Source organism: Plecotus auritus (assembly GCF_963455305.1).
Source record: "Plecotus auritus genome assembly, chromosome: 9".
NCBI lineage: Eukaryota > Metazoa > Chordata > Mammalia > Chiroptera > Vespertilionidae > Plecotus > Plecotus auritus.
In genome coordinates, this window is record NC_137783.1 from 662,037 (window position 1) to 674,111 (window position 12,075).

Genomic DNA, 12,075 nt, shown 5'->3' on the forward strand with positions numbered 1-12,075 from the left:
GTGTGTGTCTGTGTGTGCATGTGTGTCTGTGAGTGTGTGTGCATGTGTGTGTGTGAGAGAGTCTGTGTATGTGTGAGTGTGTGTGTGTGAGAGAGAGACTGTGTATGTGTTTGCATGTGTGTGTGAGCGTGTATGAGTGTGAGAGAGTGTGTGTGTGCGCATGTGTGTGTGTAAGAGTGTGTGTGAGAGAGTGTCTGTGTATGTGTGTGTGCATGTGTGTGAGCGTGTATGAGTGTGAGAGAGTGTGTGTGTCTGTGTGTGTGCATGTGTGTCTGTGAGTGTGTGTGCATGTGTGTGTGTGCATGTGAGTGTGTGTGCATGTGTGTGTGTGCATGTGAGTGTGTGTGAGTGAGTGTGTGTGTGTGTTTGCAAGATAGCTTGCAGGATTTTCCCCCAACCTTTTCTTTCCTCTTAACGTTAAACACCTCAAAAGATAATTCCACATCTATTCCCACATACATGTGGGCGGTAAGTACACAAACATTCTCATCCATCCGCTCAGCAGAACGCATGGGAATGCTCTGCCCCCGACAACTTCCCCAGCCACCTTCAATCCCCCAGCCACCTTCAATCCCCCAGCCACCTTCAATCCCCCAGCCACCTTCAATCCCCCAGCCACCTTCAATCCCCCAGCCACCTTCAATCCCGGCAGATCTCAGCCCGGCGGCTTCCCGGCGCCTCCCCTGCCGTCCCGGCCCAGAGGGGCTTCCCAGGGCTCCGTCTCGGGCCGCTCATTTGTCCCATCAAGACGGACCCAGAAACGCGACTTCTAGCCCTTTTCCCAGGTCCACGCCATGGCAGCCCCCAACAACCCCTCGGAGGACGAGGTGGCAGGTCTGCTCAGCTCCTCACGGGAGGGGACACGGGGGGGGGGGGGACGCAGGGGACGCAGGGATGGGGGGGATGGAGGGGACGCCGGGGTGGGGGGGATGGAGGGGACGCCGGGATGGGGGGGATGGAGGGGACACCGGGGTGGGGGGACCTCCTAGGCAGGATCATTAGGTCCCGGCCGGGTGTTGGAACACAGGCCCAGCAGGCCGCGGGGCAGCCACCATCCCGGCGGCTTCCTGCCTTCAATACCATAATCCTTCCTGGAGTCGGAGGCCTCAGTGAAAGCAGCGTGTTTATCTCCCCTTGAAAGGGGACTCTCTTCTCAGGGGGCAGGCGTTGTCACCATGATGGATGGCTCCTGGAGACCACCCGCTCCCTGGTCCATTCCCACCCTCGGCACAAGCCTGCCCCCCTCAAGGCAGGCCCAGGGAGCAGGGGAGAGCCTGGCTGGGGGTGGTCCCTATGGGTCTATCCTGGGCCCCTCCAAGAACCAGAACATTCCCAAACCCCCCTGAACCCCAAGAAGGCAAGCCAACACTGCCGGCCCTCATGGGCTCCCACCCCTGTGTGGTTCGCTGTCTGTCCCTCGGCCCTCGCTGCTGAGCCCCACTGCGCTTTGTTCTTCTGGGGTTTCCTATCAGGAAAGGGAACCGTGCCCTGGGGGAGGGGTGCCCAGGCCCCCCCCCCGCCGCCCCCAGGGGCAGGTCTGTGTCCAGGCCCACGCCTCACTGGCACTGCCCCTCTCCCAGCGCTGGGCAGGGGAGGTCGCTATCAAGGGGTCCCATGGGATGGGGCTGCGGGATGATTCCTCAAAAAACACCAAAACCTCAAAAAATAGAAAGCGCAGGCTGGCCCGGGGCCCACAGCCCGCTCCCTGACGCCTGTGGGCGGGAGGCGGACCCGCAGCGGGCTCTGGGCCCCGCAGCCGCCACCACCACCACCCCGGTTTCGAGGCAGCATTTCTTTCCTCGTTTGGCCTGGAATATCCTGTTTTGCCCCAGCTCCCGCGCTGCAGAACTCGGAGAAATCTGCATTTTAATTGGCATTCCAGGGAAAGCGAGAGGGGCGCCTGATTGCCCTTCTATTCAAACTAAACGGGCTTTTCAGATGAAAATGAGTCCCGGGCCCGAGCAAGATTTGCAGGGATTTGGGACCCGCGCACAATGGGGTTTTAAAGGCTGATAGCGTCTCATCGAACGCGGCATAGGTGCCCCGAGTGGGACGGCAGGTCTGCCTCGGAGAGCAGGTCTGATGGAATCCGGGGCGAGAGGAAGGCGGCGGAGAGGAGGGTGCGAGGCGCGGGCGGCGAGGGGGAGCGGCGGAGGGAGCCTCGTGCCCCCCCCCCCCCGGGCCGGACCCCGCGCTGGGAGGTCGGTGGTGGCGGCGCCTCGCGGGGCCCGCGGCGGATTCCCGGAGCCGCCCGGCCGCGGGAAGAATGAGCGCGCAAGTGGGGACTCGCCTGCGCTTTCGACATCTCCGCGCGCAGCGGCTGGAACTCCAAGAGTCGGTGCAGGTCGCCCCCTAGCCCCGGGCGCGGGGCGGGCGAGGGACGCCCGGCACTGAAGTCGCAGAACCGAAGCAGCCCGTCCCCAGAGGGGTCACCTTCCCCCGCGCATCGCCAAATCTACACCCCCCGCCCCCCGCGCTCCAGCGGTTCCTTCCCGGGGGTTTCCCGGGGAAGGGCCCCCCCCCCCGCCGGGGCCTGGAGGGGACAGGGCAGGCGTCCCCCGGGCCTTGGAACGAGGGACCCCTTAGATGCCCTTCTGAGCGCGGACCTGCGGGGGCCGTGCCACCAGCGGGGCAGCCCTGCCTCACCCGCCGGCTCTGGGGTCGGAGGGTCGCGCCCGCGGGGGGTGTGACAGGGACGGGCGGCAGCGGCGGGCACCGATGCCAGCATCTGGCCGGAGTGGTGGAGGCAGCGCTCCCCAAACCCCAGCGGTCCGCACGCACCCAGCTCCCATCCCCTGAGCAGCCAGAGGGAGGCACAGGGAGCAGCCTCGGCGCCGGCCCCCCGCTCCTCCGGCTCCGCCCGGGCTCCCACGGCGCCCGTCTCCCCGCTGGAGAGGCTCCTGAGGCGCCCGACGCGGCGATTACCTTGAATGGCAACGCTCCGCGGCGATCGGTTCGGTCCCCGCGCCCGGCGTGGGTCGGGATGGAGGCGGCGACGGGTTCCGGGGAAACTCCCAACAAGGAACGAGTGGGTCCTGGGGTCCTCGCCGGCGCCAAGGTTCCGAGCTTTACGCGCGCCCCAGGCTGCGGGGCGGCGCGGGCATGACGCCGCGGGCTGCGCTCAGATGCGGGGAGCGAGAGGAAGAAAGGACTCGGGCTCGGCGTGTCCTCCCCCAAACTTTGCTCGCAACTCGCGGAGGCTCGGAGCGCGCAGGGAAGCGGCGGCCTCGGCGCGCCCGGGCCCCGCCAGCCCGGAGAGCAGTCGCAGCGCCGGGCCAGCTACGCCGCGCGCAGACCTCGCGGCGCCCCAGCTTCGTGGCCGCCGCACCCGCCGCCGTCGCCCGCCAGCCAGCCCGCTCGCTCGCTCGTTCGCTCGGCTCTGCGCGGCGCTCCCCGCTCTCCTCCGCCGCCGCCGCCGCCGCCCGCGCCGCCCCTCCCCGTGGGTCACGCCCCCTGAAACCCGAGCCGTTTCCTGGACGGGGCGCCCGCTCCGCCAATCAGCGCCGCGCGCCCCGCCGCCCGGACTCCGCGCGGCTCCCGAGCCTCCGAGCGGCCGGAGCGGGGCGCCGGCGGGGAAGGCGAGGGGGCCGGGCCGCGGTCGGGACCCAGAGACGCCGCGGGCATCCTCCGCGAGTCAGGCCGGTCCCTTCCATCCCGGGCGTCAGCCTGACCGGGGGTCGGTTGGCCGGGCGATGGCGTTACATTGTTGCATTTCAGGTCAGAAAACAAATGACGGCACGCCCGCCCCACCCCCCAAGAGACTGACATGCATCGACGCGCTGTTGGGTGGGGGGGGGGAGGGGGGGAGACATTTAACGCGCGTGAAACGTGGGGAGGAGAGGAAGCCACCTGGACGCGTTTGCAGGACGTGGCATGTCCCGTCCCCAAACAATAGCGACGGGAGAAGCAGCGAGTATTCATAGAGGCCCTGCGTGGGGAGGGCGCGCTGAGGAGGTTATTCTTTCTGATCCGCACCCCGCCCCCCCCCCCGCCCCCGTGGAGTCATGGTCTCCGTTTTCTGATGAGGAAAGTGAGGATGAGAGAGGAGAAGGAATCTGGGGGGGTGGCGGGGGCGCCACACAGCTGGTTCCTGGCAGAGCCTGACTTTGAATCTGACTCCCTTATTTAAAAAAAAAAGTCAAAAACTGCAACCACGAGGTGGTGTTTAGTCCTGTATATTTGAGTTAATAAACAGAAATTGGAGAGATGGTAAAGACTCAGTTCTGCTACAAACAGCTGTATCACCCTCAGCAAGTCCATTTCCCCTCTCTCTATCTTAGATTCTTCAACTGCAAAATCAGGTTCTTCCAACCGACTGCCAAGCTGTAACTGATTGAATTTTTCACCTGGCTGTGTCTATGGGGTAACTTTTTTTTTTTTTCAAGATTTTTAATTGATTTTGAGGGAGAGAGAGAGATACATTGATGTGCTCCTGACACATGGATGGGCTGCCTCCTGCACGCCCCCTACTGGGGAGCAAACCATCAGTCTTTCTGTGCCTGGGGCCACACTTTTTTTTTAATATATTTTATTGATTTTTTTACAGAGAAGGGAGAGGGATCGATGAGAGAGAAACATCGATCAGCTGCCTCCTGCACACCCCCTACTGGGGACGTGCCCGCAACCAAGGTACATGCCCTCGACCGGAATCGAACCCGGGACCCTTCAGTCCGCAGGCCGACGCTCTATCCACTGAGCCACACCGGTTTCGGCTCTCAACCTACTTTCTTTTCTCTCCCTCCTCACTCACCCGTGTAGCCATGCTTAAGTCCCAGGCTAAAGTGTAGCTACAAATCCTTTCACGGTTTTTCCTCCAAAAAGCTCCTGAGACCCAGAAGTGCTTCGGATGCTTTTGAGGCCTAACGGAGGGGGGGAGGGGGAGGGGGGGACAGGGAGACCCAACTGGACTGGAAAAACTAACCTTTCCCGCATTCAGACACGCAGGCCACGTGGGTCCCCAACATCCGACCGTCCATAACACATACAAGGTGCCTCGTGGCCCGAAACCTCTCTTCTTCACACCACAGACAACTGCTTACGCAAATGACTTAAAAGCCAGGAGCATCAGATCCACTGACGTGCTTTAAGCAAATGGGTAGGACGTTGACACACTGCTACCAGTAACAGCCTGATTCTCAAGCAAAATGAGCGGTCTGCCTGCTTGGGGGAGCGATGGGTTTGGGGCCAAGTCTTCCCACCTGGGTCAGCCCCAGACCTTTTCATGAATGACCCTCCGCCATCCACTTCTCCCCCCGGGCTGCCAACGCTTTCCAAGTTCTCAAGACTCCGGGTCACAAAAAAGAGATGTGCGTGTCCGCCTGCTGGGAACAGAGGCTGGGCCTTAGGCCTTTCCACTCCCCGCCAGTGGGCAGCCGGACAGATCCCGCTCCGTCCTGGGACAGCACATCCATCAGCCACTGAGAACGCTGCGAACACGTTCCCACATAAATTACCGGGGCAGGAAGCCCCGTCCCTGCGCCCAGCCTCCCTGAATGAGAAGGGCAGCCTTGCCCTGGACATGACAAATAAGAACGTCCCCCTTGAACGCCCAGGCGCTGTTTGCCGGGTTTCATTCTCCGCGGGGACGGCACGGTGTCGGCGGGGCAGGGCGTGAGGCCCACAGCAGAGAGCTCCTCAGCTCTGAGAAAAGTAGAAGCATGTTTGGAATTTGAAGAGGGGGGAAAAGAAAAAAAAAACAACAACAACACAAAACTAATTCCGTCTTCATATTTCGCTTCCAGGACCTCCGAGCACTCCCACCCGTCCGGCTTCTGAATGAGAACGTAATCTCTTTACAATTTTTTTCTCTTCCCTCCTCGAGCGGCTGGGACCCTGTGTCAATGGCCTGGGTGAATGGTGTTGCTAATAAGCCTATTAATGAGCCTTCTCCGCGGCGTGAATAGGTAAATAGCCCCCGATCTGCGAGGCGGCTCCGGGGAAAAGCCAGCGAGAACTAAAGGTGACAGTTTGAACTGAGCCGGGCCCCAGGTTTCAGCTAACGGCCGCCAGACAAGGCCGCATTCAGGCGCCCTCCACCCCCCACTGGGACCCTTTTCTTCACAATTTTCCCCTCTTTACAAAATGTCCTGCGTATCACCTTTTTTTTTTTTTTTTTTTTTTTTTCCCAAAAGCCCCGAGACCATTTTTTTTTTCACTCTCGTGAGGGAAGACACGTCAGTCAGTGGCCGGGAGAAAAGTGGGGGACTCTGTCTGATGGGGGACTCTGTGAAAAGGTCCGATAAGACAATTTTTTCAAATTTTGCTAAGCAGTGTCACCCCATAAATTCAATAAAAAAGTAATGAAAGACAAGTGAGACAGCAGAATGCCGTGGCCCAGGGCCCCCCCCCCTCCCCGCCCCAATACAAATTGCGCCTCCAGCCCATGGCTCTGGGGGAAAGGGAGGGGGGGGGGCGCTGCCTCTCCCCTCAGGGACTGGAACTTCTCCTTTAAGAAGTGGTTTCTGGGGCTGGTCCTTGGCCCCGTAGAGAAGTGAGGAGAATAAAAGCTAATTAAGTGCTAATGAGCCTTGCAATGTGGTCTGAGCCCTGGCAGCCTGTGACGTTCAAGCTGAAGGCGGCCACATCTCAGTGATGTGCAGGGGACAGAGCAGCCTCTGGAAGTGGGGACGCGGAACAGCGCCAGGGTGGTGGGCTCCGGGGTGCGGGGAGGGCCGGGGCCGCCCCACAGCTCGGTCCCCTCTTCAGGGAGCGGATGGCGCTTCACTGAAGCAAAATCATGGGGCCCCGCACGGAACCCCACCCTGATCCTGAACGCAGACCTGGAAGCCAGAGGCCCGACTTCCTGCGAGGCCACGACAGCCCAGGTGCCAACGGGCAGGGCGTGGCTCTGGCCCCTCGAGGGCTGGGTGACCTTGGGCGAGTTACTGGAGCCCTCTGAGCCGTCCATGTGCTCCGGGTGACGCGAGGGAAATAGCAGCGCCCGTCCTGACTTCAGAGGGTCACAGAGGGGGCCCGGCGGAGGAAGGTTTGCCCAGACCTTTCCTGCTGGACACCCCTCCCAGTCCTGCAGAAACTCCTTGGCACAGGGAGAATGGCACGTGCTTCCTAGGAGTCTGACGAGTCCTTACCGTTCCCTCCTCCCGGACGATGGGGAGGACTGAGGGGTTTCAGGGAAGCGCCTAGAACCCGCCACGCCACCGGCATGTTAGGATGGACCCGGTTTTCACCGAGTCTCGGGCCATTCACTGCCAAGCCCCAGCCTCTCCACCCTCCCCTCTGCCCAGCTGAGCGGCCTGGCGTGCCCACAGGAGACCCGCCCGAGCTGAGCCCGGGCCTGGGAAGATGGCCTGGGTGATGCAAACGGCCACCCAAGGGAGGCCGAGCAAAGCTCCCCGGTACCCGCTGGCCAGCGCTCTACCCACCGAGCCGCCCCCTGGGACTCCTCCTAATTGAAGAGATGAATGTGCCACCCCTGCCCCATGCTGCTGGCGGCTGGAGAGAAAACGCAGGTGGGTGTAGGCCTGGTCTCCGTGGGAGTTTCTGTGGCCCCAAGTTCCTGTCCCGGAGGACTGCGGCTCCCCCAACCCCTGGGGCACCCACTCCCGCGCGCTCAGAGCCCTGACCCAGAGACAGGAAGGCCTGCGGCACCGAGGCGGCCGTGCCGGTGAGGAGGAGCGCCGTGGACACTGACCTTGGACGGCCATCTGGGGTGAAGGGTTCCCTGTCTGCATGCCCGTCGGGGCAGAGTATTAAGCTGCCTTCCTGCCTGACAGATACCTGGTGATGGAGACTGCGATTGGGCCTCTTTGGGGTCTCCGGGGGGCGTTTGCATGGGGTGTTGCAGCTAGAGGATGAGGTGCACTCAGAAGTTAGAGAAGACGGGTTGTCTGCGGGGCCTGACTCCCACCGCCCCCTGGATGTCTGTGTTACCCTGTTTCCCGGGGGGTCGGGGGGGGGGGTCCACTTTGTCCAAACGTGAAAAGCAGTTCCGTTTCATAAACCAAAGGGGAGGAGGCAAGTGCTGCTGCCGGGATCCTGGTGAGCTCGGGGACGCAGACGAGAACAGAGACGCCCTAAAACCACAAACCCAGGAACCGTGTGGGGTCCCCGCGCGCCTGTACCCCGTCCCCGGGCCCGGGGAGAAGGCCGTCGGGGAAGCGATCTCTTTCGGAGAGTCCCCAGCGCGGAGCAGACGTGAACTCCTCCGCGGGGGCTGGTGCCGGCGAGGCGCCCGGCGGCGCCCCAGGAGCAGGTGGCTCAGGTACCGGAGGTCGCACGGCTCCCTTTGTTCTCGGGCCTCTGCGCGCGGGGAGGCGCGCGGGGAGGCGCGCGGCGGGCCCCCAGCGCCCCCGTGTGGCCGCAGGCGGCCGGTGCGCGCACGGGGTGCCTGGGGAGCCGGCGTGGGGAGGCCCCTTGGAATGCAGGGGGCGGGGCGGCCGGGCCTGGGGGACCCGCCGCACCGGCTGTGCAGGTGCTGAGCCTCCGTCCAGGCGTGTCTGCCGCAGGGATCCCGGCGCTCGCCAAGCGCGGCTGCACGGAGCGTCTGGTCCCGAAGGCCACGGCTGCCCCTGTTCCAGCCTGGAGGGTCTCGGACCCGCGTCGCAGCCCCCACCCCAGTGCTGGCCTGTTCCCTGCTGGTTCTGGGTGCCCTGTGACTGGCAGGTTCCCAGCGTCTGAGCTTCTCTGTCCTTGTCTGCGGGCCGTCATTGGGTGTAACCATGCTCCATAGGCGCCTCTCAGGCTGGACTCCAGCAGCTGAAGCTGAAGCTCCCCTCGGGGTCAGTGACTCACGCCCCGGGGGGAGCTCATGGCCATCGTGGGAGCCTCTGTTTCATCCACCGGGGCCGCGTGGTCTTGTCCCCGGGACCAGGGTGCACCACCCTCTTCTCGGTAGAAATCCTGTGTGTGCACCCGAACGGGAATGGAGACATCTGATGTTGGCCTCGCGACCTCCACGTGATACCGGACTCCCCGCCAGCACGCTGCCCGCCGAGGGCTGTGCCATGTGTACCGTTAGGGTTCCGATAAAGAGCCCATCCTGGTGGTGGTGGGCGCATTCCCCGATGCTGCGCCAACAGATATGGCATGGGAGGCACTTAGGTAAAGAAATGATGCGTGGGCCCTGACCGGTGTGGCTCAGTGGATAGAGCGTTGGCCTGCAGACTGAAGGGTCCCGGGTTCGATTCCGGTCAAGGGCATGTACCTTGGTTGCGGGCACATCCCCAGTGGGAGGTGTGCAGGAGGCAGCTGATCGATGCTTCTCTCTCATCGATGTTTCTAGCTCTCTATCCCTCTCCCTTCCTCTCTGTAAAATATCAATAAAATATATTTTTTTTAAAAAAAGAAGAAGAAATGGCGGAAACCGGTTTGGCTCAGTGGATAGAGCGTCGGCCTGCGGACTGAAGGGTCCCGGGTTCGATTCTGGTCAAGGGCATGTACCTTGGTTGCAGGCACATCCCCAGTGGGAGGTGTGCAGGAGGCAGCTGATTGATATTTCTAACTCTCTATTCCTCTCCCTTCCTCTCTGTAAAAAAATCAATAAAATATATTTTTTTTAAAAAAAAGAAGAAGAAATGGCCAAAGCCGGTTTGGCTCAGTGGATAGAGCGTCGGCCTGCGGACTGAAGGGTCCCGGGTTCGATTCCGGTCAAGGGCATGTACCTGGGTTGCGGGCACATTCCCAGTAGGAGGCGTGCCCGAGGCAGCTGATCGATGTTTCTCTCTCATCGATGTTTCTAACTCTATTCCTCTCCCTTCCTCTCTGTAAAAAAATCAATAAAATATATTTTTTTTAAAAAAAGAAAGAAATGGTGCGTGGTTTACCCGGAACTCAGACTGCGCCACGTGGCCCACGTTCCGTCGGACAATCGTCCGCTGGGTGGGCAGGCAGGTGGTTGGGGCAAGTCCCAGGCAGGTGGGCTTCTTCCCAGAGACCCCCGGGAGCCAGCTGCCTTCTCCCACCCCCACCCTTTGGGCAGGCTCCCCCTGTCCTGTGACACCCTTTCCCTTCTCCAGGGCTGTCCAGCTTCACACCTGACCACGCCTGAAGCCCCCTGTCCCAGAGGCTGCCCTCAGAGAGGCCGGGCCCCCCGGCAGGGTGGGCCGGCGAAGGATGGAAAGTGCAGAAATGCAGACGCTAAACCGAACCCTGCCGGGGAGAGACGGAGGGGGAGCCCCGGGCCTCGGCGGCGGCTGGGGGTTCGGAGGAAGAGTTACTTCCCGGCAGGAAATGGCACCCTCTTGCTGTTCAGCTCTGACACACACTGTCTTGCAAGCGTGACCCGCTCGTCCTGGGACGAGCGACAGCAGCCGAGCTCCGGCCCAGTTCGCTGTCCCGGGGCCACGCTCCGTGGGGCCTGGGCTGCGTACAAGACTGTGCGTGCTGGCCGGTCACCGCCCTGCGCACTTATTACCTGTGGGCTGCCTAACGCGCAGAAGAGGGGGGCGCTGACAGCTCCCACCCGCCGTGCAGGGACCTCGCTCCGTGTTTTCAGTGCCGCCACGTCTAATACATGAGAACCCGCGCCGAGCGGTCCGGGCCACGGCAGAGCTACGTGAGCACAAAGGCCTCGGCGGACTCTCTCTCCGACGCCTCTAAACAGGAGCGTCCCGTTCCGGGAGATCAGGGCTGGGGACAATGGGACTCGCGGGAAGACGAACTCCTTGGACGCGTTCCGCACCCACTGTTGTGTTTAAACTTCCCACCCTGCCTGTGTCCCCGGCTGACGTCTACCTGGGGCCTCCCCGCCCTCCCTTTTCTCTGCTCATCCGAGCCTCCACCCTCGGAACCTCCCCCAATGCTCTTCACGTGGAGAGACCTTGCTCGACTGGAGGGGCTCAGGGGTTGAACTTGGTCGACCTGTGAACCAGGAGACCTCGGTGCGATTCCCGGTCAGGGCACAGGCCCGGGTTGCGGGCTCGGTCCCCAGTGGGAGGCGCGCAGGAGGCAGCCGATCAGGGATGCTCTCTCATCGTTGGTGTTTCTCTCTCTCTCTCTCTCCCTCTCCCGTCCTCTCTGAAATCAATAAAGATATATATATTTTTTAAAAACAACAACACTCGACTATCCTGACCTCGCTGGTTTCCAGAAACGGTCCTAGCCAGCGGCCCGGCAGATGAGCGAGAGGAGGGGGCAGCTGTCCTGCTGGGAGTGGAAGAGGCGGCAGGCAGCGTCCCTGGGGTTGAAAGATGCCCCAGAGGGAAGCACCATCCCCCCTAAGGCGGTGCCCCAGGCTCTGACCTCCAGGCCAGGGGCTCCCCAGGGCCAGGCTAACCCTTTTTTTTTTTTTTAATATATTTTATTGATATTTTACAGAGAGGAAGGGAGAGGGATAGAGAGCTAGAAACATCGATGAGAGAGAAACATCCATCAGCTGCCTCCAGCACACCTCCCACTGGGGATGTGCCCGCAACCAAGGTACATGCCCTTGACCAGAATCGAATCCAGGACCCTTCAGTCCGCAGGCCGACGTTCTATCCACTGAGCCAAACCGGTTTCAGCCTAACCCTTTTTTTTTTTTTTTGTCTCCAGCATCTAGCTCGGTCTGGGACAGATCCATGTGGGTTTGTTCCATGACGACCTTGAAGTGACCTTGAAGAGGCCATCAGCCAAGGCTCTGGACACTGCCCCCTCTTGCGATGGAGACCTGGTCTCGGGCCCCTGGTCTGGCTGGCATGCAGGCGGTCACCTTCCAAGGGCATTCGTGGCCTGAGGGCAGCGGCCGAGGGCAGAGCTGGGGAGGCAGCATGGAGAGCCATGGCCGCCGGGGCGGGCGGCGCCCGCAGCTGTTTAGATGATGGGTATCTGGTGGATAAATAAACTTCATTCTCCAGGGCTGCAGTCTCTACACAAGCAGAAATACACACTCGCTCAGAAACTTTACAAAAATAAACAGACGTGGTGGTGTTTGAATCTTCCTCGCATCGAGGCCCGAGCCCCAAGCTGCTCGCCTTCCAGCTGCTTCGTAAACCCGGTTTACGGGCCCCTGAAGTTCCGCTCGGAGGAAATGCTCCTGGCGGGGTTGGGGAGGGGGTTCCCCAGCAGAGCCTCCCATCCACAACCACCGTCCGTCCCCCCCCCCCCCGCCCCCGCCACCTTCCCCAGCCCAGTGTGCCA

General features: G+C 61.7%; 1 protein-coding gene across 1 annotated transcript in view; it reads right to left on the reverse strand.

Moving 5' to 3' along the window:
• Positions 1 to 3,383, reverse strand: part of FGFR2 (fibroblast growth factor receptor 2) — a 76,891-nt gene extending 73,508 nt beyond the window's left edge. Inside the window, 1 exon segment of the mRNA XM_080687844.1 lies at positions 2,926 to 3,383. The gene's annotated coding sequence lies outside the window, so the exon portion shown is untranslated.
• Positions 3,384 to 12,075: the final 8,692 nt, after the last annotated feature.